The sequence below is a fragment of the Elephantulus edwardii genome, unplaced genomic scaffold (genome assembly GCF_000299155.1).
Source record: "Elephantulus edwardii isolate Elephantulus edwardi_28Jun2011 unplaced genomic scaffold, EleEdw1.0 scaffold00028, whole genome shotgun sequence".
In the NCBI taxonomy this organism is placed as follows: Eukaryota; Metazoa; Chordata; class Mammalia; order Macroscelidea; family Macroscelididae; genus Elephantulus; species Elephantulus edwardii.
Window position 1 is genome coordinate 563,936 of NW_006399778.1, and position 5,352 is coordinate 569,287.

The window sequence follows — 5,352 nt, forward strand, 5'->3', positions numbered from 1 at the left end:
CTTAAGAATTATCTTCCTTCTGTAATTTGGTTTCTGCCACTGTTAGAAGCTCTAGTGGGAATATTACTGCTTTTAGGTTTTGGCACTTTTTTTTTTTAATTTCGTTTGCTTATTTTTCATTTCAATGAACATCTACAGAGATTTTGGAATTCCATTCATTCATTGTTGCACCCTTCTCCCCGCACAAGCCCCTCCCCCCTCCCCCCCTCAACTGGATTACATTTTAACAATAAGAAAACAAAGATCCTCACCACTGGGTCAATAGGCCACATCATGAAAGATGGAGAAAAGATTGAAGTTGTCAATTATTTCATCTCCCTTGGGTCCAAAATCAGTACCAATGGCATCAGCAGTCAAGAAATCAAAAGGGATATACACTGGGAAAATCTGCTGTCAGGGACCTCTCCAAAGTAAAAAAAAAAAAAAAAAAGATTTCAACTTATAATTAAGATGTGTCTGATTCAAGCCACAGTCTTGTCAGTCACCTGTTATGCATCTAAGAGATGGACAATGAAAAATGATGACAAAAGAAAAGTGGATGGCTTTGAGTTGTGGTGTTGGAGAAGTGTGCTCAGTGTCCTGTGGACTGCCAAAAGAACAAACATGTATATCTTGGAGAATGCACAGCCAGAGTGCTCTTTGGAGGCAAGGATGGTGAGGCTTTGTCTATCATATTTTGGACATGTTGTTAGGAGAGGCTTTTCCTTGAAAAGGATAGACATCTTTGTAGCAAAGGAGGAATGTCAGTGAAAGAGAGGAAGACACTCAATGATATGAACTGACACAGTGGCTGCAGTATGGAATTAAGCATATCAGAGTTGATAAGGTATGGGATAGGACAGGTTCCAGGTCTCATGTTCAAAAGGATCACTACGAGGCATACTCTACTCAATGGCACCTAGCAACAAACAATACGAGGTTAGTGAAGCTTCATCTGATGTATTTTGGGCATGTTGTTATGAGAGGCCAGTCTTTAAAAAAGGATATCATGCTTGGAAAGGTGGAGGGTAAGCAAAGGAGGAGAAGATCCTCAATGAGATGGATTGATACAGTGTGTGTAATGGTGGGCTTAGTGTGTCAAGGGATGTTGAGGAAAGCATAGGACAGGACAGGGTTCAGATGCCCTGTTCAAAAGGGTTGCTACATAACGTAGTTGACTTGACAGCACTTAACCATAACAACAACTAGTCAGAACTGACTTGGTGGCAACTGGTTTTGTTTTGCTCTTTTGAATGCCCAAGAGTGACAGCAAGTTCTGTAAGAAATGACAGGTTTTGCCTGAGGACTGATTAAAATGGATTGCTGGGTCCCATCCCTAGCTTCAGCAGGTCTGTAGTTTGTTTTTGTTCTTAGGTGCTGCGGAGTTGAATACAACTCATAGCGACCATATGAACAGATTTGAATCCTGTCTTATCCTGCGCCATCCTCACCATCTCTGATACATTTTAGCCCATTCTTGTAGTCACTGTGTCAATCTATCCCACTGGGGGATTTCTCTTTGTTGACCTTCCACCCTTCCAAGCATGATGTCCCTTTCCGAAGAATAGCCTCTCCTAGCAAAAAGTTCAAAGTATGAGAGATGAAGCTTTGCCATCATTGCCTCCCAGGAGCACTCTGGCTGCACTTTCCCCAAGACATACCTTTTCGTTCTTTTGGCAGTCCATGGGCTCTTTTCCAACACCTGAGCTCAAAGACATTAATTCTTCTGTCACCCTAAGTCATGGTCTAGATCTCAGATACATAGCAAGGGACTGTAAAGACCATAGCTTGAATCAGGCACACCTTAGTCTTCAAATTGACATCATTGCTTTTCAGTATTTTGAAGAGATCCCTGACAGTGGCCTTGCCCAAAGCAATATATCTCCTTATCTCCTGACTGCTGGTACCAAGAGTGTTGATTGTGGGTCAAAGTAAGATGTAATCATTGGCAGTTTTGATCCTTTTTCCATCTAGGTCTGCAGAAGGGCATGAGAATTTTCATTTCTAACAGGTTCCCAGAGGGACCTCTGGTGGCATTGTCTGAGTTGTGCTGTTAACCTAAAGGCTGTACTCTTCTGGCAGTTTAAATCCACCATTAACTGTGTAGAAAGAGAAACAACCCTCCTCTCCATATTATTTACAGCCTTGGCAACCAATGGAGGCTTGCTCTGAGATGATGGCAGTTATTTTGAGTTTCTAACATGTTGCTGGAGTCTCTGACCTGAGTGGTGCAACTGTTAATAAGCTCAGCTGCAAATATAAAAGTTGGAGTTTCAAGTTTATCCAGACGAGCAGTGGAAGAACCTGGTGATACTTCTGAAAAAAACCAGGATTGCAAACTCTGTGTAGCAGGGTTCTACTCTGACACATCTGGGTTGAAATATGATGCCATCAGTTGGAGTCAGCTGGCTTTTTTGTTTTGTTTTTACATATTTCTGTGGTTTGGGTGATAGTTTACAGAGAACATCAGTTTCCCATGCAACATTTACACATTTTGTTTCATGACATTAATTATAATCCTCTCAATGTTGACAGGCCTCTTCCTCCCTGGGTATCCTGTTGTTTTGTTTTTCGCATGTTAAGTGTTTGGGGTTTTTGTTGTTGTTTTTCTGCATGTTAAATGTATTTTAATTCATCCTTCTTTCTTGTCGTTTCCAGTCTTCTGAGCTTTACTTTGGGCACAACTGCTGCCCTTTTAAGCTCATATTATTGATTGTCCTGAGGAGTACATTCTTCCCAGGTATTATTGTTCACTTTATTGGCAAACTCATCTACTGTTTAGCTGAAAGATTATCCCTCAGGGGTATGTTCAGTTCCAAGCCCTTAGGGTGTTTAAGGGTTGTAGTCTTGGTTTCACCAGACTTAACAGACCGGTAAGTCTGGTCCTTTTTATGATTTTGAGTTTTTGTTGTTCACTTTCCTCCTGCTCTGTCCAGAACCCTCTGTTGTAATCCTGATCAGAACTGGTTGGTAGTTGTGGTTGGGCACCATCAGGTTCTTCTGGTCTCAGGCTAGTAGTGGAGGCTGTGGTTCCTGTGGTCTAACTAGTCCACTGGACTGTTGCTCTGATTTTAAAAATGTTATTCACACTTCTTTTCCCTGGACAAGGAGAAATCAAGTTTTGCATATTTTTTTAAAGTTTTTAAGATCTCAGTTTGTTGTTGTGTGCCCTTGAATTAGAACCAATTCATAGATGACTCTCCATTGGGTTTTCAGAGGTTGCAAATCATATGGGAGATTGCCCATCTTTCTCTTGTGAAGCAGCTGGTGGGTCTCAACCCAGTGTTTCTGTGTTGTCAGTGAAGCTCCTTACCATTAGGCCACCAGGAAAGTATAGCACACTGTCTTTGTGGACTATTTGATGCCAATTGATGTAGAGGCCTCCCAAGGCTATGGTTCTAGGCCCAAAAGTCCAACGACAGTTCTTCAAGGGATTTTGTTGTGGCTAAGTTTTTATTACCTTGTCTCCTCTATATGCATAGATGTAATTGCAGTACACAAATACTCATATAGAAATTACCTTCTTACACACACACAGACTTGTGTACCGTCGAGTCAGAACCAACCCATAGCTGACTCTGGTGGGTTTTTCAGAGGCAGTTAAGCATATGGGAGGAGACTGCCCATCCCTATCCTGCAGAGCAGCTGGTGGCCTCGAACTGCGAGATATCGATAAAAAGGAGCTGGCGGGATAGTATGTAACACCTACATCACCTTTGGGCTAACAGAAAAGTTAAGTCTACTAACTGTTCCAAGTGAGAAAGGTGGGGCAATCTCTTCCGGTAATGATTTATAACCTTTCTTCCACAAAGCAGATGGTAGATTCGAAAAGCATGCCAGGTTGGCAACGCTGTTCCACCAGATTATCTTTCTATGGGAGAAGGATTGGACAATGTCCTCTTGTGTGATTAAATGCCTCTAAAAACCCACTGAGCCATCAGCTATGGGTCAGTTCCAACAAGATGCTACACAACAACTTATATTTCATCTAGTGATAAGAAGCTGTGCTGCAATTCCAAAGGCAAGTGGTTCAAAACTACCAGCTGCACCACTGCTCCACCCATTTTACTGCAATTTACTGAAAACCCACTGGAAGGTCAGCTATGGGTCAGTTCCAATTTAATGGCAAACATACTTAGGAGTGTATTTATTTTTTTAAATTTTATTTTCATTATTTGTTGTGTGTATCATCAAATCAGATCTGATACAGGAGGAGATTGTTCCTCCTTCTCCAGCAGAGCAACTGGTAGACCCGAACCGTGTACCTCTAAGATTGCAGCGCAGCCTCCCGCCACCAGAGTTCGCCTAGGAGTGTATTTATATATGCGATTGCACACTTGTTCAGCTTTCATATCAACTTTTGTGTCCACTTGTAAATTGTTATTACTGTTGGAGTAGGACCATGTATATGATAGTTTTTAGTGTTGTTGCCTTTCACTCATGTGTACCTTCTGGTGTTCCACTGTCTTCTTTTGCCTTATGTTGACTTCTCCTTTATTGTACACTGTCTTTCTTTTTATCCAAGTCAATACATGCTTACAATTTAGTGACTCCCCCCTCCCTTCTTTCTCTAGTAACCATCAAAGAATATTGCTTTTGGTGTGTAAACCTTTTCTTGACTTTTTACAGATTTTTTTGTGGTCTCATATTTGTCCTTTCTTTAGTGACTTATTTCACTTAGTATGTCCTCTGACCTCATCCATGTTATGTTTCAAGGATTCACCATTATTCTTTAAGCAACTCTTCCCCCCCCACTCCCTAAGCTGAATAAGTTCCAGGTGATGCTGATGTTACTGGCTTAAGGCCACTTGGAAAACCACTTCTGTATTATTTTCCAAATTTGCCTGATTCTAAGTAGAGCTTAGGATGCTTTTGGGTACTTGGTGAGTCTTGTGATTTAGTATATTTGGCTGGTCACTGGATCATAAGACAAGTGATTTTTAAATTTTATTTTAACATATATTTAAAAATATATAGTGGCTGATGATGGTGTGATCTTTAAGGAATTATAACCCAAAGGTTGTGCTTCACCAGATGGAATCCACCAACAACTCTGTGGGAGAGAGATGGGCAATCTCTTCCCCTTGCAATTTACGGCCGTGGAAATCCAATGGAAGGTTGGTGTGAGTCAGAAGTGACTCAAAAGCAGTGAAAATTTTTAAATTATTCAATATCTGTATAGTTATTTTATTACAGCAGGCTAAGAAAAACATAAATCATGGGTATATCATAACAAAAGATCATGAACTACCATTTTCACAATGGTCAGAATTATCTTTTCTTTTACTTTTCCATAATTTTTGGACTCATGTACTTATAACTTGTTAGTCAAATTTGTGTCTTCTAGGTTGCAACACCCCCATGATACATCTT